General features: G+C 35.6%; 1 protein-coding gene across 1 annotated transcript in view; it reads right to left on the bottom strand.

Annotated features, from left to right (window-relative positions):
* Positions 1-25,000, bottom strand: part of LOC144966446 (uncharacterized) — a 205,046-nt gene that overhangs the window by 53,183 nt on the left and 126,863 nt on the right. The window lies entirely within an intron of this gene.

The raw sequence follows: 25,000 nt of genomic DNA, 5'->3' as shown, positions 1-25,000 counted from the left end.
CGGAATACAACACCTCCAAGGCGTTATTTCATTTTTTCTTCTTTCTAAATAAACAATGCTTTTACCTACTGGTATTCATTTTACACCTAGGTTCCGTGAAAGAATGTAGTAAAAAGAGCTTTTCCCTAATACTCAACATTGAGCCGCTCAAAAAAACAAAAACAAAACCCCAAAACAACTCGAACCAGAATCCTACAGTAGGATAAAGGCAGAGTATCATAATATCACAAAACCATAAGACCGCACCATTAAAGATGCCTTTAAATTTCTACAATGAAGATAATGCAAGGGAGATACTCATCATCATCATTATTACGATTTACTCCCCTTTCACGGACAAAACATCATTTTCTCATTTTGGCGATGGAAACGTCTACTTAAAAGATCATTAAATTAAAATGAACAAGGTATAGAAAGAATAATTTGCGAATTCGTTTATCGGAGCAAGTTTCAGACTAACAACATGTTAACAATTGGGAGCAACCTTAATCTTTCGATTTTTTGAAGATTAAATTTTCTGGATGGATCCTTATCTTAATGACGGTATTCTTAAAGCCCCTACCGCAATCTGTACATTGTTTAACGTATATTTGGACAGTGATTTTATAAGAACTTGTCAAATCTACTATTGCATTTAAAAAACAGTTTTGCCTTGTAATAAATATAATAAAATGAAACAACTTTGTTTTAAGAATCAATTGACAAAAGAATTTCCTTATATGTGATGTCAAATTTAAGGTTTAATGACAATAAAATAACAAACGCAAAGAGCTATTCTTGTTGAAATATTCCTCAATGTCTCAAAATGTGAAAACAAGAGATACCGACTTTCGTATTCCAGTATTCATTTGGTTTTAGAAATCGCAGAGTTTCCATTCCTTCCTAATATATTATTTAAGCCCATTTGTTGTGTATTCATCTCTCTGATCAAGAGGAGACTGATTCCAAAACAAAGGCCATCAAACCACCAAAACACAAATACAAGCTGGATGAGATATGATGATTATTGAAAAGAAACAACTTGTTTTCAAAACAAATCTCCTCAGAGGAATAAGAAAAAAAGCGTTGGGCTAGAGGGATATGTTTTAATTAAAGATGTAACGAAACCGAGCGTAGAATGTATTGTCATTATTATGATTATCGTTATTATTATTATTATTATTATTATTATTATTATTATCATCATCATCATCATCATCATCATTATTATTATTATTATTATTATTATTATTATTATTATTATTATTATTATTATTATTATTATTATTATTATTATATTATTATTATTATGATATTATTATTATTATTATTATTATTATTATTATTATTATTATTTATTATTATTATTATTATTATTATTATTATTATTTATTATCATTACTATTTATTATATTATTATTATTGTTATTATCATCATTATTATTGTTATTATTATCATATTATTATTATTATTGTTATTATATTATTATTATTTTATTATTATTATTATTATTATTATTATTATATTATTATTATTATTATTATTATTTTATATTATTATTATTATTATTATTATTATTATTATTATTATTATTATTATTATCATTGTCATCATCGTTATCATCATCATCATCATCATCATCATCATCATCATCACCATCACTTTTCGAGAGGTTTTGACAAGACGAGGGTCATTTAAATCGATCAATATTTGAAGAACTGGCTTTCTGGCCAAACTTTTAAATTCGTGTCTTTCCGGAATACGGCAATTCATTAGTCAAAGGATAAATATGCATTTATAATTTTAAAAAACATGAAACTTGTATTGACTTTTATGTCCTCTTAACTCTCTCTTTACCTGCTGTTTTCAGAATGTTCCCTGAAACATCACACGACCCAATACAAAAACGGATTCTTCTTACTCAAACAGTAAAGCAACAAGTACATTCTATACATAATATTTTTCAACTAAAAAGGCTCTACAACGCAGTGTTCAGTTTTTATAGCTATGGCGAAAACTTTTCCTTAAATTCTGTGATATATACAAAAGAAATTAGAATGGTAAAATTGTTGATTGTATCGTAACAAATGTGACGATTTTTGTATTGATGGTAAGGAGAGGATTAAGGAAAATGAAAACATTTCTTGGATTGACTTGACAAAAATTTAAATTCTACACTCCTTGTCATTCCGACTTGAAAACCCCTTTTTGTGTTTGTTTCAATCTGAATTTATACCGTTTGGACACGATGGGTCTCATTCCGAAGTGCCTACTTGAAAATTAAAAACTTCATAAATTGTAGGAAATAAATAATGTAGTCCCTATAGTAAATTTAAAAAAAATTACCCTCACAATGACTAAATAACACTAACAATCCTTAATATTTTGGCATCAACTTACATTTTAAATAAGAATAAAATTGACTTTGAGAGGCTCATGAAGTTCTGAAATTTGGACCAAAATTTCGGAATGCTACGAATTTTTTGAAAATAGTAGACAGGTCTAGAAATTCCCCTTAATCATTTTCTCAATAATAAGCCACTTAGTCGTTTGTGGAACTCCACTAGTTGGCCTACGCTGTATGTCAGAGCGCAGGAAAAAATCACTAAGTGACTAACTGTCCACTGAGAGCCGCCGCTGGTTTCTCGGGTAATGAAGTTATCCCGCCGATTACGACAACGGAGCAAAAAGAGTTAAAGAGCCGGTGACGTATGTGGTGCTGCTGGCAAATTTCCACCAAAATCCGGAAGTATTTACCAGCTAAGTCCCATCTTGTCAACCTTCAGAGCAAGGTGATCGAGTTGATAAATCACCGAACCTTTACTTCAATGACCGGATTCGAGTTTTGTATTCGGTAATTGAGTCTGGACCAAAAAGGCCATTATTATAATATTTCACACAAAAAGACATTAATATAAAGATATTTGGAAAATCTATGAAAGTATTTCATAGTAATAATGAAAAATAATTCAAAAACTGACGATATGCTACCAAAATTACAGAAGAAATACATTTCTAAAGTGTCAAAATGTATGGACAACGTTATTCCATGAACTTATTAATATGGGAGGTCCCGATAGCTCGGTTGGTAGAGCACTCGCTTCACGCGCAAAGGGACCAAGATCGATCCCGGGTGAAGTGTATTTTTTTCCTTGCACCCCCGCCCTGTCCACCCAGCAGTGATTGGATAGCTGGGTCTGTTAGATCTAGCGGAAAATACTTTACGATAGATTAGCGTCCTGTCAAAAAGGTAGCAAGTAATTGCTACTGACTATTTCACCCTATAGAAACCGGGATAAACTCAAGCTCCATAGGCTAAATGGTTCTGAAGGACTACTGTTTGTTGACCTACCAAAGGATAGATTAAAGCCTCTCCCAACGTAGACACTAAAGGATATGATTTGAGTTTCCAAATTCCAAGATCAATTCTTCCTCACTTGTCACACAGAATCGTTTTTTTCTCCAACTGCAATCCTGGAATAAATTATTGCGGCAAAGTTCAAGGGAAAAGCGTGCCATTCAACGTTAGAAAGAGCTGATCCAATGAAATTGGATTAATATGAACATTCATGTGTTGAGCGTGTATTGTGAAACCCTTCTTGTTAAATTTGAGACAACAACAGCAGAGCTGGTTTGCTGTTTGACCAGTGAATTGCCGTACTCTAGAAAGATATGTATTGAAAAAAATGGCCAGAAAACTCGTGGTTTACTCGATCATTACTCAGAATAAAATGGATGGATAGAATAAAAATTGAAGAAATATGGAAAAGAACCCAGCAGAAACCAGTGGGAGAGGAAATAGGAAGAAGACGATGGAGGTGATTGGACACAGCCTTAGAAATAATGACTCCACTATAACAAAGAAAGTATTGGACTGGAACCCTCAGGGCAGAAAATCAAGGGGAAAGCCAAGAGGAACATGGAGAAGAATTAAAGAAGCTGATATACAGAGAAGTGATAAGACATGGCTCGAGATAAAAAAAAGTTAGCTCGAGATAGAGAAGGATGGAAACTATTTGTCTGTGGCCTATACCCTGACCCAGGGTGAAAAAGGCAATGATGATGATGATGAGAGTAATTTTAATCGATCGATATTTATTGAAAGACCAGTTTTCTGGCCAAAATTTTAAATACGTGTCTTTCCAGAGTACGGCAGTTAACTGGTCAAAGCAAAGAAAAGTAGAATGAGGTTTGATGTCCACACCATTTCGACCCCTCCATAAGCTGGTTCTTCTATTTCCTTGGTACTACTAGACTGTCAGTTTTATATTATAATTTCCAGTAGTTAACCTAGAGATGCTAATGTAAATATAATTTTTTTTCACAGCTTTCAAAATTACTCAATATCAATGAGTTTTTTCTGTTATTTAAATCGATCAGAATTTGAAGGACGAGTATTCTGATCAAATTCTTAAACATGTCTCTTCCAGAGTACGGCAGTTAACTGGTTAACCCTCTCCTTACCACCTGCAGCAAAATCGTCACATTTGTTACGACACAATATGCATTTATCTTATTCAGATTTATATTGTACAAAATTTGAAGAATGATCTTTGTTTGATTAATAATAACATAAAGTTCTTGTGTAGAAAGCTTGTTTTAGTTTTAAAATAAATTTTTGTGCTGGGGAAACTTGCCATTTTGGGAAAATACTGAAAATGATCGGTAAGGAGAAAGTTCAAGAAAGAAGAGAAAGGAGTAGAAGAAGATACGTTATCTACACCATTCCGACCCGTCCATAAGCTGGTTCTTCTATTTTCTTGGTGCTAGACTGTCAGATTTATATTATAATTTCCAGTATTTAACCAAACGATGCTGATGAATTTATTTGTCACAGCTTTACAAAATTACTTAATATCAATGATTTATTATGTTATTTAAATTGATCGATATTTGAAGGGTGAGTCATCTGGCCAAACTTTCAAATGCGTGTTTTTCCAAATTACGTTGGTTAACTGGTTAAAGATAAAATAAATAAAAATGCAACATATTGAGTATTTACATTTATAACACTATACTTTAAAATAGAATTAGAAAATAGTTTTATCCAAGTCCAACATTTTGATTAAAAATTTAATTTTGGGGATTCAAATCATTCGACCAAGGTGTACTTATTCTCAGGTTTGATAACTCAAATTATTTATTATAAAATATACTCTCATACCAACGCAAAATTTCGATCCTGACATAATACTGTTTTGAGAGAAATAGATTTTTGCCGTTAAAGGCGTAAGAATGACATCCCTCGAGAGCCAGAGGAGTATATTTAACGATGACGTCAGGCAAATTACATTTAATTTGTGTATGTATTTTTCCTTTCCATTTGTTTGTACACGAAGTATACTAAGGTATTACACTGTCAGGATCAAATCAATAAAACGCACTGACGAATACACGCTTTTTGCTCAAAACCTTTGTCAGAAGAAACACACCAGACAAAACCAATAAAATGAAATAGAAAACAACAAAAAGAAATAGAAGAAAACAAAACAAAACAAAGAAATTAGCAAAAGAAAACAAGGAAAAACAAAAAGAAAAAACATAAAGAAAAAGCAAACGAAAACAGATACAAAACAACGAAAAAACCCAACAAAATAAACAAACAACAAAAAGATACCCCCCCCCCCCAATACTAATAAAAAAAAAACAACAAAACAAACAAGCATCCTCCAAACAAAGATTAACAACACGTGCCAATTTCTTTTATGCCGTCTGTCATGATTTTCACGATTTGTTTTTTTGTTGTTGTTGTTGTTTTTTTTTTTTTTGGTTCTTTTAAAATTTTTACACTTGGGTTTGAGCGGCACAGTGTTCCTTACTTGGTATTTGTTCTATGATTTGGACCTGATATGGGGTTTGAGCAACGCAATTACCATTACTTGGTATTGTGTTCTATTATTTGGACATGTTATGGGATTTGAGCTGCGTAACGTTCCTTACTTGGTATTTTGTTCTATTATTTGCACTTGTTATGGGGTTTGAGCTGCGTAACGTTCCTTACTTGGTATTTTGTTCTGTTTTAAAAACTTGTTATGGGGTTTGAGGTTCCTTATTTGGTTAGTTGTTCTATTTTTTAAAACATGTTATGGGATTTTAAGCGAACCGTTCCTTACTTGGTATTTTTGTTCTTTTTTTAAAAACCCAGTTATATTCAATTTTGGAAATTACTTTTCGCGCTGTAGTTACTGAAACGGAATTGATTTATTTTCATATCAAATTTCAATCGAATCCCGTCTTAAAATGGTTAATTAATCCACGGCAATACGACGCAGAGACATATATCTTTATAAACAAATAAAGGAAAGAAATTAAATAATATGAGATTAATGTAAAATGTAAATCTACTCTACCTAAATAGTAACGCGTAATGGCGGTCGAGCTGACACAAAATAATTACTGGCTGTCCAACCAAAGATTTCCATGAGCATACATCTGGTATTAATTTATACGTCAAACTTACAATCTTCTAATTAATTAGTGAAAACAGGTCATACAAAAACTGTCGGTATTAATTTATACGTCAAACTTATAATCTTCTAATTTAGTGAAAACATGCATACAAAAACTGCCGTACTATGATAAAACAGGGATCTAACATTTAGGACTAAAACTGTCCTTCAAATATATTAAAATGACCCTTATTTTAGCAAAAACTCTCATACCTAAGTATAAGATTGTCCTTAGATTTATTCACACAGATACAAAATTTACCAAGGTAACAATACACTTAGGTTGTACATTTAGTTATTAAATAATTCATTTATTTATTAATCTAATTATTGATAAATTTATTCATTTTTATTTATTAAACAATTATGTATCTTATGAAACACCAAAGAGAAGTAAGTAAGTAAATATTTTAAAAACAAGTAATTATCCGCATTTTAATTGCGTTCATAAAACAGTAATATGACAAAAACTAGGACACAGTGTTTTCTTCGACATCCTCATACATTTGTGTAACACCTCCTTGACCTGTAAACTACCGTACTTGGAAAAACTTTTATTCTAAGATTTGGCCAGAAAACTTGTCCTTAAATGTATCGATCGATTTAAATGACCATCATCTTGCCAAAAATTCTCAAACCTGGGCAAATAAATAAACCTCATCTTGGACTTTTCCTTTGCCCAGGTTTGAGAGTTTTGCCAAGATTCGGGTCATTTAAATCGATCGACATTAGAAGGACGAGTTTTTCTGGCCAAAAATTTAAATATGAGTTTTTCTAGAGTATGACAGTTAACTGGTTAATGGGAACTTTGTTTAATACAGGCTGTGATTGATTACTGCCCTGAAATCTCGGATAAAGAAACGACTTTTCCCCGTCGTATCCCCATTTTTTTGCTGGATTTCCATTTGTAGTTAAGTATCCGCCTAGTGAAAACAACTCGAGTTGTTTCACATTCGTGTCAAGGTTAATTTCCTTCACAATACGCTTCAACAGTCGTAACGTCACTTCCATCGTAATGACGCATAGTAACTTAGTAACTGGTTCGAAACTATCGGAACAATGCCGGACGTCCTTATGAAATATTTCTCTGACGAGCATAAAAGTGTATCCAGAGGAGAAACACATTATAAATCTGATCATGTTTTGACGTTTATACATTCTAATCACAAGACATATGAAAAGTTCTAACCAGCATGAAGAATAAACAGTACCGATTTGCTTTGTTTAGAACCACGATGGCCGCCGTTGCTGGGCGACGTGACATCAGACTATTGAATCCAATTGGTAAGATTAACATCTTTTTAAAAAATTGGGCCGATTGGAACTTCAATTCGACCACTTAAACGTAAACCAGAGGTCACTAAAGATCAAAAGGGGGCAACTACATGTAACAGTCAATTACTTGTACATTATCGATATTATAAACATCTTCAAGGACATAAAAACGTTAGTTTGTTGTAAACAATTGACATGCACAGGTATGTCAATATTTCTTCCGATTTGTACGAGTTATTGCCCTTGATTGGGTTTTTAGATGAATAAAAATATTCCTCTTTTTAAGATAACTTGCGAACCACCCATTATTTTATACTACTCAAAAAATATAGTTTACTTGCTTGGATGTCACCAACAAGCGCATGAAATAACAAGCAAATCAAACAATATTTGGTTGAGTTGTCGTCCATTATAGAAGAGTCACTGCATCGTGCAAAACTCGAGCTGTTTCACCTTTCGTGTGGAAGTTTATTTTTCTTCATAGTTGGTAAGCTTGATTTACATTTAAAAATTTGGCCGATTGGAAATTCAGTTCGACCATTTGAAGGTCACCAGGGCCACTCAAGTTCAAGGTCAGCTATATATTTAAGGTCTGCTATATTAAACATTCTATTACTTGTAAATTATCCATATTTTAAAACATCTTTAAGAACATAAAAAACTGTATTTTGTGTTAAACAATTTACATGCACAGTTCAGTAATATTCCTTTCAATTTGTACAAGTTATTGCCCTTGATTTTATTTTTAGATGAATAAAGGGGACATTCCGAAAGCTCCAACATCCCCAGTATTCTTTCATTTTGTATTTTCACCGCTGATCTTTTGTCAGGCGTTTTTTTATTCAATTTGTCATCATATAGAAGCATTTTAAAAACTCTAGAACAGACCTTGATAGATTTGTGAAAGTTTAAAATTTCCTAATTTGACCATTATTTTGATTCTCTGCCGACATTTTGATTTGTGAAGTATTGAAAGGTAGTGCAAAGCAGTCCCATGATTTTTTTTGATATTAGGGTTAGCTCGAGATCGGAGGGTATTTTTTTCCTATTAGGGTTAGTCATAAGTCTTAGCAAAGGTGCTAGGGTGTTTGTTTTTCCTATTAGGGTTAGTTAAAAGTACTAGGTTTTATTATTTTTTTTTTGGTTTAGTTGAGGGAATATTATTTGAGTTGCTTCCCTTTGTAGAAGCTTTCGGAAGGCCTACCAAATAAAGATATTCCACTTTTTTCAAAAAAAACTTGCGAATCACACTGCATTTTATACTACTCAAATATTAAAGTATACTGATTTGGATGTCAGTAACAAGCAATTAAATTACCAGCAAAACACACAATAATCGAATGAGTTATCGCTCATTACGATAGTCACTACAGAGTGCAAAAACACGAGTGATTTCATATTCGCGTGAAAGTTCCTTTTTCTTCAAAGTTGGTAAGACTGATATTGATTACTGTCTAAATTTTCATATCTATGAGTGTACAAGGGTTATTAAGCCATGTTTATTTGGAGAAAGAAAATTAATTAATTTTTAAAAACTTATTTATCTATTTAGTTATTTTGTTTTGCACTAACTTGTTTATGAAATTTTTAATATGCAATAATATATTCATTTTATGTTTTATTGATAACATTTTATTCATATTTTTATTTATCAATTTAATTATTTTTGCACTTTATTTACTTAGTTTTATTTTTCATATATTTATTTAATTATTTTTGCCAATAACTTTAAGGTCAATAGCCATATTCCTATGTTTAGTGTGTATTTATATATAAGAAGAAGATAAAAATAAACTGGCAAAGTGAAGACAAACGCGGGGTGTCTCTCAATCCTGAGTTAAACATTATTTTTATAAATTAAAAAGAGAAATACAAAAAGAGAAAACAGAGAAGGGCGGGGGAGGGGGGGGGGGTAAGACTGATAAACACATGTACTCGAAAGAATTGGAATTTCCATTTGACCACTTGAAGATCATCCAGAGGTCACTCAAGCTCAGCGTCAGATACATTTAACATTTAATTATTTCTATTGGTTTTAATGATATTAAAGATTAAAAAAAATTAAATTAAAACTTTATTTTGTTAAACAATTCACAGGCACATTTTTTATATCACGTAGAAAAAAGCCCAAATGTATCTGAAAAATAGAACTTTTCAAAGAACGAGCATATTTTCTAAGAGAAAACGTTTTTTATTTTGCACAACCCGAGCGATGATCTAAAAGAATTATTTAGAAATGTATTATCAACATTTCCACCTATTTTATTATCTTGAGGATTACCCCATGAATGCACAAAGTCCGATCTCCTAAAATGGATGGTGGATTAGAGTCAGTGTCTACAATATATTCTTTACTTTATTGTGTTGTAGAAAAAGCAACTCAGGAAAAACCATTTGCCAAATATTTTGAGAAATAGTGCTTTACAAAGAATCTTATATGACTGGATTTAGCATCAAGAGTAGATGTTAGTCGGGACCGTTAAATCCATTTGTCTATAAAAGAATGCACGAGAGAGAAACGAGGTCATAGCAGGCAGCAACGTGTGAATGAATTGGCAACATATTTTTTTCATTAATGCCGACAAAAAAAGAGCTCTTCAAATATCTGTCTAGCGGTTTGGGATGGAAAACGTCATACTAGAGGGAAAATGACAACATCACAAATTTTGGGAAGCATCACTGTAATGGCTCCGTGGGACAATGCGATCATGAAGAAGTATATACCCCCATATTCGTACATATTTTGCAAGGTACACAATTATTCAGACTTATACAGACCTTGAGAAACTAATATTCTGGTCATCCTCTTAGCCAATCATGATTATATCACTGAAGCAAATCCAGCAGCTAATATTTGCATTTAATTTATTGCAAGAAAGTCAGAGAAGGCAATGAAACCAAACAGCATTGCCACAAATCTTGGCCAGGAGACTTGAAAATCTCTTGTATTGTTTTATGCATTTACCCGGGTTCGGTCAACACATCTACTTTCAAGTTTAAAGGGAAGCGTTCATGTTGGTTGTATTGGTTTGGTCATGTTTCTCGCCATGAGACATTGGCAATAACTATTATGCAAGGGACATCAGAGAGAGACAGATGGAGAGGACGGCAAACAAGGAACTGGATGGATACTGTAAAGGAATGGACAAGGATAAACATCCCAACAATAATGAGAAAAGCTAAGGGCAGATCTTGATGGAGGGCCCTTACTGGAAAATTACCTCTCGTCACTCCCCTAATAATAATAATTAATAATAAATAATAATAATAATAATAATAATATATAATAATAATAAATAATAATAATAATAAATAATTAATAATATAAAATGAAAATAATAATGATAATCCACTTTTAGTATATGGCATGCTTTGCAAGCTGCGCAATCGCTCAAAGCGAATAAGCTGCGCTTAAAATGTGCAATTGTCATGATGATGATGATTATCATTTTTAATATTGTCATTATGAAAGTTGAATCCATCTACTCATAAAGAACCAGTGGCTTTTATACATAACAATACAGAAAGAAATAAGTACTCATTAAAGGCTTTATTCAAGCCACCAGGTGCTACAATAGGAATAATTCATGTAATACTCGTAAAACACGCGAATGCGAATGGAATTAAACAAAAAATAGAACGTTTTATTTCTTTTATAAAAGGGGAGTGGTATCAAACCTTCTACTCATCCAGTTCCGAGTTCCTTTAAAGTTTGTACGTAACCATTCCTTTGGGGGACGTATCTATTCTAAATATATATATATATATAATAGGGTTGGAGGCAGCATTTTTCCTAAAAGCCAATGTTAAATTTTTATTATCGAGCACAGAATTGCCGGCAAATCTAAAAATTATAAAACTATTCTTTAAAGATTGATATACGAGTAACTTGCCTCCCTTTCTTTAATTAAGAGTGATTCTTTTAATCGTTGACTCAAATGAATATTGAGAAGCGTTATCTTGACGGTGTTTAAAATATCGAAATGTAAAAAATCCGAGCGTTAAAAGAAAGGTAAAAAGATGCAGAAAACCCATTCCTGTAAATACCCTTGGGAATCCAAATTGGTCGATAAGAATTCCCCTAACAAATGGACCCAAAAATGAACCAAAAGCATACAGAGTTATACAACCCTGATACCATCGCCAAAGTTTCTGGATTGTTTTCATACATCAGCTCCTGGGCCCCATAAATCATGCATTTTATGGGTGTGATGAATTGGCATCCCAAAATAAGTCCAATAACAAATGCTCCGGAAAAGATAGTCCAGACGGTGAATGGAATGAACGGTAACAGACTGGGCTCGATTATTATCCAAGCAAAGAAAGCTGCTAAATTTACAGAGAGGATTGGAATAGCTTGTTGATCCATAACATCAGTGACATATCCCCAAAACGGCAACGTTAGCGCATAAAGCACCGGACTAATAATGTAGAAGGCTCCCTTGATGGATGAAGACAAATCAAAAGGAATCAAAAGATTTGCCAGCGTCGATACAAACATTTGAATTCCGCAAACGCCAAAGAAAATAGTCAGCATGGGTATGACCACTAGCGGACTTCGTAAAAGGTCTATAATTCTCTTGTCTCGTTCATTACCCATTACTTCACTTGTCAGGGGATGTAAAAAGAAATAGATGACCAATCCGTTTAATAAAATCAAAACAGCGACAGTATATAAAGGAAGACCAAATCCCCCAATGTCGTATAAAAACCCTGCTAGAAGTGGTCCGATCATATTTCCCAGAGCATTTCCAGTTTTTAGAATAGCCATGACAGATCCAGCATTGTCTTTAAATTCACTGGATACAATTGTCATGCTTGCTGTCATGAACGCAGAGAACCCTAACGCTTAAAAAAAAAATGTTCGAATCAATATGCACATGATCAGAAAAACAGTCCCGCCGGGTCCTTTGTCTAAAAACCCGAATAGAATGGAAGAGCAACCCCCGATGAATATTCCAGAGAAAAACATAAATCTTACACCAATCTTGGTCATGAAGTGTCCCAGGAGTGGGGATGTCAGAGCGATGACTAGCTGAAATAACCCGAAAACGAATCCTATATTAGCAAGACTCATTCCTTTGTTTAGGGCGACGATCGGGAAGAAAGGTGCTAAAAGAGAATAAGCAGCGGTTGCTAAGCAGTTTGCGATCGTACAAAGAATCACAATAATTTTCTTTCTTCTCGCTATATTATTTGCACATTCTAAATTATTGTCATTCTCACTGTCCAGATTGTTGACAACTTCATCAGAATTTAGAGAAAAGTCAGAATCCTGAACGTTACATTGAGCTTTTTCGAAGTGAGTAGTGTTGTAATTCCGACGCTGAGGAGATCCGTTGTTTTGTTTTGTAACCGAAATCTGGGTTGATTCAGAGTGTTTCTCACACGTTTCCTCCATCACGAAGTTTCAAGTTTTAAACAACACGACTCTTGAATGAAAATAGAGTTAAACAGTCGAGAAATAATTATAATACACTCTAATGCATTTCAATAGTGCTCTAAATGCTTGGTCTTTACAGTAGAAAACTAGACTACACGTGACTGAAGGCAATCAAATGAACAACGACTCTTTTTATCAGGTGCAAAATACAATACAGCTTAATCTTTCGGGTCTTAAAAAGAAACAACGCATTTGATGCATTGATAAAAAATTTGTTTGAAATCAATTTGATATAAATATCCTCATTATTAAAACAAAGCAAGTTATCTGGTTAATTGGCGATAATAGTGTTGTACGCAATATTAAAATGGTTTATGTGCGGGCATGATTGTGTGTGGATTCTAATCATTTTAAGTGCATAGTGCATGTGGCCCACCGCCCCTGAATGGTAACATTTCCAGAGAGTTTAGATGCTGATTATTGAATTAAAAAAGACAAGTCTTGTTTTCAGATTATATCTTTTATTAATAACTTATATTTTTTCTTTAGATGACAATCTCTAAATTTTAACATTTCTGGCCATTTCAATTTAAACCTATTTTTAGAATCTGGTTCACCTCGTCATTATGAACCATTACTAGGTCACCTATTACCTTCATCTATTCGAGGTTCAAACAGCATTCCAAACTACAAAATGCTGCAGTGTATGCCTATTAACCAGTCCCAATTCAAAAAGTCAAGGCCGAAATTACAGCAACAAGAATTTTTGATAATTAACTTCGATCTGTAAGGTATTTTTATAAATATAGGTTGCGAGAAAAGAAACGGAAAAAAATTACAAGGTTATTTAAGTACGATTTAGAAACCAAAATTATTCGAAAATTTACAAGCAGCAAGACGTTTATTCTTGCCAAGTTTAACAACAAAAAACAAACAAACAAACGCTTTATTGGTTAAGAATATATGCCGGTTATAGAGTAAAGGTACAAGCTTCGCACGACTCACGACATATTGGGCTACATCTTGATGTTCAGACATGACTGAATTAGAATGACAGTTTGCGGGAGTTCCATAGGGAAGGAAAAAATCTGCACATACTGTTTTGAAACCCATTGATTGCTCTATATTCCGAATGCGACTTCTTTCTACTAGCGGTATCTATAACAAGTCACATGCCAATTTTTTTCTTCCTCCAAAATATACCCTTGTACTTTTGGTTCGCACACTTTTGACCATCGCTTCGCACACATTTTCGTCTATTCGCACACCAGTCATTCAAACCTATTACTCTTAATGTGCTGAGTTGCCGGGATAAAAGAATATAATTCATTGATGTGCGGTTCGATGTCCGACACTTGCGATCGACTCCATTGTTCCGCACGCCCTCTGTCAGCCGAAACCAACAAAGCTAGGCCAATATTGTCCTTCTGCACCTATTGTGTACTCTATAAATAAGATATTTAAATTATAATATACTAAGCAGATTACACTTCTCCCCTTATCCACATGCGTCACCCCAGGGAAGAAGGAAAGTTGATAATCACCCATCTCGTGATTTCAGGAAAGTTATAACCGGGGTTAAATGGAGCGAAAAATAAGCTGCAAACTTGTTTTTCTAACTCAAGAAGCAAGAAGGAACATCGGTTGAGGCAATTAAATACTGTAATTATTGTGTAATTCCCGCATTTAACGTATTGAAACGAATTGAAACGAATTTCGAAAATCTAGGTCAAAAAATGTGTGCGGATCGAAAGTCACGATCGGCTGTTCGAAGCTTGTACGTTTAGTCTACCAAACTCGTATGGGTGTGTCTTTTTTACGAAACCCGCCGAAACCCGCCGAAACCCTGCGAAACCCGCCGAAACCCGCCGAAACCCGACGAAACCCGACGAATCCCGACAAAGTTATGGGAAGTAGGTGGCAGTGGGGAGTGAACCTAGAACTCAGGGAAGTGTACACCATTGGGGAGTGAACCTGGGACTGGGTTTCGGCGGGTTTCGTAAAAAAGAACTAGTGCTTTTTACGAAACCCCCGAAACCCGCCGAAACCCGCCGAAACCCGACAATATCCAGAAAAGTTATGGGAAGTAGACAACTGTGGGGAGTGAACCCGAGACTCAGGGAAGTGTACACCAGTCGGGAGTGAACCTGAGACTAAGGTTATCGGCCGGTTTCGGCGGGTTTCGTAAAAAAGAATTAGTGCTTTATTACGAAACCCGCCGAAACCCGCCGAAACCCGACAATATCCGGCAAAGTTATGGGAGTTTAGCAACAGTGGGGGTTGATCCTGGGAATCAGGGCGGTGTACACCAGTGGGGAGTGAACCTGGGACTGTGTAAAAAGGATATCAGTGGGAAATAAACCTGGGACTAAAGGGAGATGGATACCATTGAAAGTTGAAGCCGGATATGGGAGTTGAGTACCTGAGGAGAATGAACCTGACACTATAGGAGATGGGCGCCAGTGTGAAGTGAACCTGAGACTCAGGGAAGTGCACACCAATTTGGAGTTAACCTGGGACTGTGGGAGATGGATAACTGTGGGTATCCGAGCCGAACTATAGGAGTTGGGTACCAGAGGAGAATGATGCAACAGATGAGGACAAAGGTACATTTTATAGTCTGCTACAACAAGTCATTGGCAAGTTGCCAAGGAAAGACATCAACATATTGATGGGAGATGCTAATGCAAAAGTGGGACAGGATAACGTAGGTTATGAAGGTATCATGGAACGTCATGGCATGGGAGAAATGAACGATAATGGTGAGAGATTTGCAAATTTCTGTGCATTCAACAGTATGGTGATTGGAGGATCAGTGTTCCCCCATAAGAGGATCCACAAAGCAACTTGGGTCGCACCAGATGGTGTGACAGAGAATCAGATTGATCATTTTTGTATCTCTCGAAGATTCAGACGTTCATTGGAAGATGTGACAGTACGGAGAGGGGCAGATGTTGGATCAGACCACCACCTGCTATTGGCAAAGCATAAGCTCCGACTCAGAAAACATGGGACCAGATCACATACAAGAAGAAAATTCGAGGTGAATGCACTTGTTGGGGAATAGAATGAGGAATTAAAAATACAATTGAGTAATAGATTCCAACCTCTTACTGAGTTCGGAGAGGAATAGATGTAGAGACACATTGGGCAAAGATCAAGGAAGTCTACATAACAACTTGCCACGAGGTATTGGGGGTAAAGAAATCGGAACATAGAGAATGGATAGGTCCAACCACCTTGGACCTTATTGAAAAGAGGAGAACAAGGAAGGAACAAGTGAATGCAAGCCGAACAAGGGCTTCAAGACTGGATGCACAAGAGCTGTACCGAGCCATAGCTAAGGAAGTCAAAAGATCTGTGAAGAAAGACAAGGAAGCATTCATGAACAGACTTGCAGAGAAAGCAGAAGCAGCAGCGACAGGAGGACACATGAAACTACCAAGACACTTGCTGGAAAATATGGGAAACCAGAGGTACCAGTCAAAGACAAAGATGAGAAAACTATTTTTGGAAAAGAGGCTCAATCTGAACGATGGAGGGAACATTTCAACTGCCTTTTGAACAGACCACCACCAGACAACCAGCCAGAAATTTTGCCTGCAAGGAATGAGCTACCAATTAGCTGTGATCCACCATCAATAGCAGAGATTGTGGGTGCCATTAACAAGTTGAAAAGGGGGAAAGCTGCTGGACCAGACCAGATTCCACCAGAGTCTCTAAAAGTTGATGCTGAAAGAAATGCTGAGGCCCTGCACCCACTATTTGAGAGAATCTGGAATGACGGGATATTCCCAAAGGATTGGAAGGAAGGAACATCTTATCAAGCTTCCAAAGAAAGGGGACCTCAGTAATTGTAATAATTATCGAGGAATCACTCTTCTTTCTATCCCGGGAAAGGTTTTCAACCGTATCATTTTAGAGAGAATTAAGAATGCAACAGATGCTAAACTGCGGGACGAACAGGCAGGTTTTCGGAAAAACCGTTCAACCACCGACCAGATTGCTTCTCTGCGAGTCATAGTGAAACAGTCTATAGAATGGAACTATCCTCTTATTGTCAACTTTCTGGATTACGAGAAGGCTTTCGACAGTATTGACAGAGCAACATTGTGGAAAATTCTGGCACATTATGGACTCCCTGAAAAGATAGTAAACCTCATTAAGGAAATGTTTGAAGGATCAAGTTGCAGGGTTGTACATGAAGATCAGCTTACTAACAGCTTTGAAATTAAGATTGGTGTCAAGCAGGGATGCTTGCTCTCACCATTCCTGTACATCCTTGCCATTGATAGGCTAATGAAGGAAAACTCCAAAGGGCGAAGAAATGGGATACAGTGGACCCCCTGGACACAGTTGGATGATCTGGATTTTGCAGATTATCTGGCTCTTTTGTCCCACACCCAGGACCAGATGCAAGCAAAAACCACAATTATAAACAGCCTCTCGGAATCAATTGGTCTAAGAATTCACCCTGCAACGTCAAAGGTCTTGAGAATATGTACGCGTCAAAGGGAGCAGATCAAAGTAAAAGATCAGGAAGTCGAAGATATAGACACTTTCTGTTATCTCGGAAGTATAATTGACAAGGATGGAGGCACGGAAGCAGAGGTGAAAGCACGAATAGGAAAGGCACAGGCTGCATTCATATCTTTGAACAGAGTTTGGAGAACTAAAGATATCTCCCTTCGACTAAAGCTAAGACTTTTCAACTCAAACGTGAAGTCTGTCATACTGTATGGATGTGAAACTTGGGACGCATCACAGGTATGTATATGGAGGGTACAGATTTTTCGTAAACAGGTGCATGCGTAAGCTACTCAGAATAAAATGGATGGATAGAATAAAAAATGAAGAACACAGCAGAAACCAGTGGGAGAGGAAATAGGAAGAAGACGATGGAGGTGGATTGGACACACGCTTAAAAAGAATGACTCCACTATAACAAGGAAAGTATTGGACTGGGACCCTCAGGGCAGAAGATCAAGGGAAAGGCCACGAGGAACATGGAGAAGAATTAAAGAAGCTGATATACATAGAAGTGGTAAGACCTGGAATGAGATAAAAAAGTTAGCTCAGGATAGAGAAGGATGGAAACTGTTTGTCTGTGGCCTTTACCCTGACCCAGGGTGAAAAAGGCAATGATGATGATGAAGGACAGATATTGATGGAGGGCCCTTACTGTAAAGTAACCTCTCGTGACTCCCCTAATAATGATAATAATAATAATAATAATGATAATAATAATAATAATAATAATAATAATAATAATAATGATAATAATAATAATAATAATATAATAATAATAATAATAATAATAATAATGATAATAATAATAGTAATAATAATAATAATAATAATAATAATAATAATAATAATAATATAATAATAATAATAATAATAAAATAATAATAATAATAATAATTTAATAATAATAATAATAATAATAATAATAATAATAATAATAATAATAATAATAGTACTAATAATAATAATAAAATAAAAAATAAAATTATTAATGATAATGCACTTTTAGTAAAGGGCATGCTATGCAAGCTGTGCAATCTCTCAAAGCGAAAAAGCTGCGCGTAACAAATGTGCTATTGTCATGATGATGATGATTATCATTTTTATTATTATCATTATGAAAGTTGAATCCATCTAATCATAAAGAACCAGTGGCTTTTATACATAACAATACAGAAAGAAATAAGTACTCATTAAAGTCTTTATTCAAGCCACCAGGTGCTACAATAGGAATAATTCATGTAATAAAACACGCGAATGCGAAGGGAATTAAACAAAAATAAAACGTTTTATTTCTTTCATAATAGGGCAATGGTATCAAACCTTCTACTAATCCAGTTCCGAGTTCCTTTAAAGTTTGTACGTAACCATTCCTTTGGGGGACGTAGCCTATCTATTCTAAAAATATATATATAATAGGGTTGGGGGGGGTAGCATTATTCCTAAAAGCCAATGTTAAATTTTTATTATCGAGCACAAAATTAACGGCAAATCTAAAAATTATAAAACTATTCTTTAAAGATTGATATACGAGTAACTTGCCTCCTTTTCTTAAATTAAGAGTAATTATATTAATCGTTGAATATTAAGAAGCGTTATCTTTACGGTGTTTAAAATATCGAAATGTAAAAAATCCGAGCGTTAAAAGAAAGGTAAAAAGATGCAGAAAACCCATTCCTGTAAATACCCTTGGGAATCCAAATTGGTCGATAAGAATTCCCCCAACAAATGGACCCAAAAATGCACCAAAAGCATACAGAGAGTTATACAACCCTGATACCATCGCCAAAGTTTCTGGATTGTTTTCATACATCAGCTCCTGGGCCCCATAAATCATGCATTTTATGGGTGTGATGACTTGGCACCCAAAAATAAGTCCAAAAACAACTGCTCCGGAAAAGACAGTCCAGACGGTGAATGGAATGAACGGTAACAGACTGGGCTCGATTATTATCCAAGCAAAGAAAGCTGCTAAATTTACAGAGAGGATTGGAATAGCTTGTTGATCCATAACATCAGTGACATATCCCCAAAGCGGCGACGTTAGCGCATAAAGCACCGGACCAATAATGTAGAAGGATCCCTTGAGGGATGAAGACAAATCAAAAGGAATCAAAAGATTTGCCAGCGTCGATACATACATTTGAATTCCGCAAACGCCAAAGAAAACAGTCAGCATGGGTATGACCACTAGCGGACTTCGTAAAAGGTCTATAATTCTCTTGTCTCGTTCATTACCCATTATTTCACTTGTCAGGGGAGGTAAAAAGAAATAGATGACCAATCCGTTTAATAAAATCAAAACAGCGACAGTATATAAAGGAAGACCAAATCCCCCAATGTCGTATAAAAACCCTGCTAGAAGTGGTCCGATCATATTTCCCAGAGCATTTCCAGTTTTTAGAATAGCCATGACAGATCCAGCATGGTCTTTAAATTCACTGGATACAATTGTCATGCTTGCTGTCATGAACGCAGAGAACCCTAACGCTTCAAATGTTCGAATCAATATGCACATGATCAGAAAAACAGTCCCGCCGGGTCCTTTGTCTAAAAACCCGAATAGAATGGAAGAGCAACCCCCGATGAATATTCCAGAAAAAAACATAAATTTTACACCAATCTTGGTCATGAAGTGTCCCAGGAGTGGGGATGTCAGAGCGATGACTAGCTGAAATAACCCGAAAACGAATCCTATATTAGCAAGACTCATTCCTTTGTTTAGGGCGACGATCGGGAAGAAAGGTGCTAAAAGAGAATAAGCAGCGGTTGCTAAGCAGTTTGCGATCGTACAAAGAATCACAATAATTTTCTTTCTTCTCGCTATAATATTTGCACATTCTAAATTATTGTCATTCTCACTGTCCAGATTGTTGACAACTTCATCAGAATTTAGAGAAAAGTCAGAATCCTGAACGTTACATTGAGCTTTTTCGAAGTGAGTAGTGTTGTAATTCCGACGCTGAGGAGATCCGTTGTTTTGTTTTGTAACCGAAATCTGGGTTGATTCAGAGTGTTTCTCACACGTATCCTCCATCAGGAAGTTTCAAGTTTTAAACAACACGACTCTTGAATGAAAATAGAGTTAAACAGTCGAGAAATAATTATAATACACTCTAATGCATTTTAATAGTGCTCTAAATGCTTGGTCTTTACAGTAGAAAACTAGACTACACGTGACTGAAGGCAATCAAATGAACAACGACTCTTTTTATCAGGTGCAAAATACATGAATACAGCTCAAACTTCCGGGTTTTAAAAAGAAACAACGCATTTGATGCTTTGATAAAAATTTGAGTGAAAACCTCCTTGATATAAGTATCCTCATTATTAAAACAAAGCAAGTTATCTGGTTAATTGGCGATAATAGTGTTGTACGCAATATTACAATGGTTTATGTGCGGGCATGATTGTGTGTGGATTTTAATCATTTTAATTATCACAAAAGTGAATAGTGCTTGTGGACCACCGCCCCTGAACGGTATCATTTCCAACAGTCCCAGTGTGTCCCAAGCCGTTGTGAAATGCTACAAAATCAACGGGACAGGACTGTCCCAGTCCCGTGTTCATATCGTTGTGATAGTAGAAAAATATAGCAGCCTTCCGCACTAGGACAAAAAAGTCCCAGACTTGGCGCCGTGTCAAAGTTGCAATGCCTGTCTTTATTTTCTGCATCCCTACTACTACTACTACTACTACTACTACTACTACTACTACTACTACTACTACTACTACTACTACTACCACTACTACTACTACTATTACTACTTCTACTATACTACTACTACTACTACTACTACTACTACTAACTACTACTACTACTACTACTACTACTACTACTACTATTACTACTGTTGCTTCTGCTGCTGCTAATGCCACTAATATATTAATACTTACATCCCTTATATTTTGTATTTATTTCCTATTCCATTGTATTTATTTTCCAATAATAGTCCTCACTTTGACGCGAATTCGGGCACTTCGTAAGCGAAAAAGAGGCCCAAAGATTTGTGCGGGATAGTCATTGCTACTTTATTTTATTTCACTTTCTATACTGCATTACACAGTTCCTCCCCGCCTACCCTCTTTTGACTTAATTAATTACGCACCTTTTATAAATTTCTATTGCTCTCTTTTAATTCGTGCTTCCTCACAAAGCAGCATACAATTTCCTGCCCATCAATGTTTTTGTTAATGCATCTAAAAACGCCACTACCACATTATCTCATTCGTCTGTAGTTTTTAATTCATCATGTGTTGTTGATGAAGGGGAAACTCGAAACGTCCATTTTATCTGTTTTCGTATATTAAACTGAAGCTTACATTCAATTTCACAGTTATAATTTATTTATTTATTTCAATTCTGAATATAAAAAAGCAAGAACAATTCAAAAAAGAATTCTATGTGATAAAACCATGTACAGAATGCATAGCAACATAAACATTTTCGGCAATTTAATAACGTATGTTTATAAATATAATTTAAGAGGTGTCACACTTTGTGACACAGCACTAACGTGTCTAAAACCGGTCGCACATATATTCGGTAACTTGTGGGATCAATTATCTTTATCGTTATTTATTTCGGGAATTCTCAATGAAAATATTTTTTAAGTAAGTCCTTCTGAGCCACTTGGGCTCATTGTAAGACAAATTAAGTCCTTTAGAGCCTTGTAGCCAATGGTGCAGGAGTTATCCCGGTTTCAATAGCGTGAAGCGGACAATTAACGTATTTGTTTGAAAACCTTTGAACAGGACGCTAGTCTATCGCAGATTACAATCCCAGCTTGACAGGTACCCTTTCACACCTGAATGGAGTGAGTGATTGGAGTAAATTTTCTTGCTCTAGTACAAATTGGCTTCGGTCGGAATCGAACACAGAACCTCTAAGTCCAGAGTACAACGCGCTAACCATTCGGCCATCCTGCCTCCTAAGCTTATAAATCCGGAGCTTATAAATGTTTCTGTAGCGTTGAGCAGACAAATAACAGTTTAAAATTTAAAATAATAAAATTCCCTTTATCCATAGGGGAAATTTTTCTCGAGGGTCCATTCAAAGGGAAGACTGGAATAACCCAGACGTTAGTCCTAATGCGCGCCGCAAATTGAGCTAGGGCGAGGTATAACCCAGGCGTCAGCCGCAGTGCAGCGCCGCAAATTGAGCTAGGGCGAGGTGACTTGCTCAAGGCCACACAGCGCAGTGATTGAACCTGGTACCTTTCGGGTACGAAGCAAAGACCGTACCGCCGAGCCATGCAGACCCTCTATTATCCTCATGAAAGGACGCTAGTCTATCAAAGATTACTTTCATCAGCGAACTGGTACTAATTTTCACCTGGGTATAGTGAGGTGATTCCAAAAAAACAAACATTTTAGGATAAGATCGGAGATCACAATAGTCTATGGATTTGACCCATGAGCAATCTTTGGGTCATTAAAGGATGCACCCAATATTATTTCCTCTTTTCATTTGTCTTTTTTTCTACGTAGTAAGGCACAGAAATATGCAGCCTCCATTTCAACCATTTAATAAGAATACATCTTTATTGAGAGAGAGAGAGAGAGAGAGAGAGAGAGAGAGAGAGAGAGTGCGCTGGAGCTTTATGAATTTGTGTGTACGTTTCTGAGGATGTGTTGAGAATATTAAATAGTATATATATATATCACTTCTTTAAATAAATGTGAAAGAGCAGGATGACAGGAACTCTGTGCGTGCGTGTATGTATGTATGTATGTGTGTGTGTGTATATGTACGTGTTTGTTTTTGTGTGTGTAAGAGAGACAGATAGAGAGACAGGAGAGAGAGAGAGAGAGAGAGAGAGAGAGAGAGAGAGAGAGAACAAGAGAGAGTGAACAAGGGGAACTTGTTCATTAGTGTGTTTATGTTCATGCGTGTGTGTATGTGTGTGTGTGTGTGTGTTGCACTCATGTTATTATGACATAAGAGAGTATGATTAGAACTCAAAATATATTTAGAGTTTATAGTAATAATTTAATATGAGTAGCTTAGTTTCATATGTGAGAAACAAAATTGAAGTAACTGAGCTCTTTATAGTTGTTTATGGCCGACAGCTTTTTATGAATGGTTCTCACTGAATTCTAGCGGTCGGGATTGCATGTGGTTTTGTGTATTGGTGCGTTGTGTCCTGCTGGCGGGTGTTTTGACATTTTGGACAAACTAACAGCATCGATAGTTATTCCTCACATACAGAGAAGATAGATAAGAAGACAGAGCGATAGGGAGAGAGAGAGAGAGAGAGAGAGAGAGAGAGAGAGAGAGAGAGAGAGAGATAGATAGAAAGAGATAGAGAGAGAGAGAGAGAGAGAGAGAGAGAGAGGGGGGGGGGAAGAGAAAGGACAAGATTCTTATCCTTAGAAAGGAAAGGGGAGGAAATGTGATGTGCAAATCTCATTATCTCATTTAATGTAACTTTACTATAATATAACAAAATTGCATGTTATGTATATAATATGAAGACATTACTATTTCTCACATAAGCGTCAAAGAACAGATATATATATATATATATATATATATATATATATATATATATATATGTATTATATATGACCGAACCATCTTTGCCCCACCACTATAAATAGACTAGAACCGCCACTGAGATAGATAGATAGATATATATATATAGATAGATAGATAGATAGATAGAGAGAGAGAGAGATAGATAGATAGATAGATAGATAGAGAGAGAGAGAGAGAGAGAGAGAGAAGAGAGAGAGAGAGGGGAGAGAGAGAGAGAGAGAGAGAGAGAGAGAGAGAGAGAAAGAGGAGGACCACAGGCTTTCCCACTCATAGCTTGTTACAGGAAATAATATAATATGGAGTATGATGAAGATGGTGATGGTGTTATAAGGGAATGGTGAAAGTGAAGGATTGTAACGAAATATTAGGAAGGTTTTGATGATGATGATGAAAATGGTGATGATGATGATGATGATGATGATGATGATGATGATGATGATGATGATGATGATGATGTTGTTGATGCCGTTTTTTCCCCTCATGACTACGATGTTACTAGTGTGCATCTGTGTGAGTGTGTTTATGTCAATATTGTATTGTATAAATGTGTAACCAAATGACAAATTGCCACTTATTTTGAGGACAGTAAAGATTTATTATTATTATTATTTTTATTTTGATAATGCATTTGCGCAAGCGATACGCGAGGTTTGTCCTGGGACAGGCCTGTCCTAGTGCGGTACCCCTTTTGAATAGAAGTTTTCTCCAGTGGGACAGGACAAGTTTGTCCTGGAACAGTTTTGTTGTAGTGCGAAAGGAGCGAGGACGAGAGACGCATGCGCACAACCAACATGACGTTCTCTCTCTAATAACTTTTCCGCCGGTGACGTCACAGACTATGGGTA

The sequence above is a fragment of the Berghia stephanieae genome, chromosome 2 (genome assembly GCF_034508935.2).
Source record: "Berghia stephanieae isolate SIO BIC M18660-M18661 chromosome 2, UCSD_Bste_1.3, whole genome shotgun sequence".
Lineage (NCBI taxonomy): Eukaryota > Metazoa > Mollusca > Gastropoda > Nudibranchia > Aeolidiidae > Berghia > Berghia stephanieae.
This window is presented reverse-complemented; position numbering and strand designations above follow the sequence as displayed.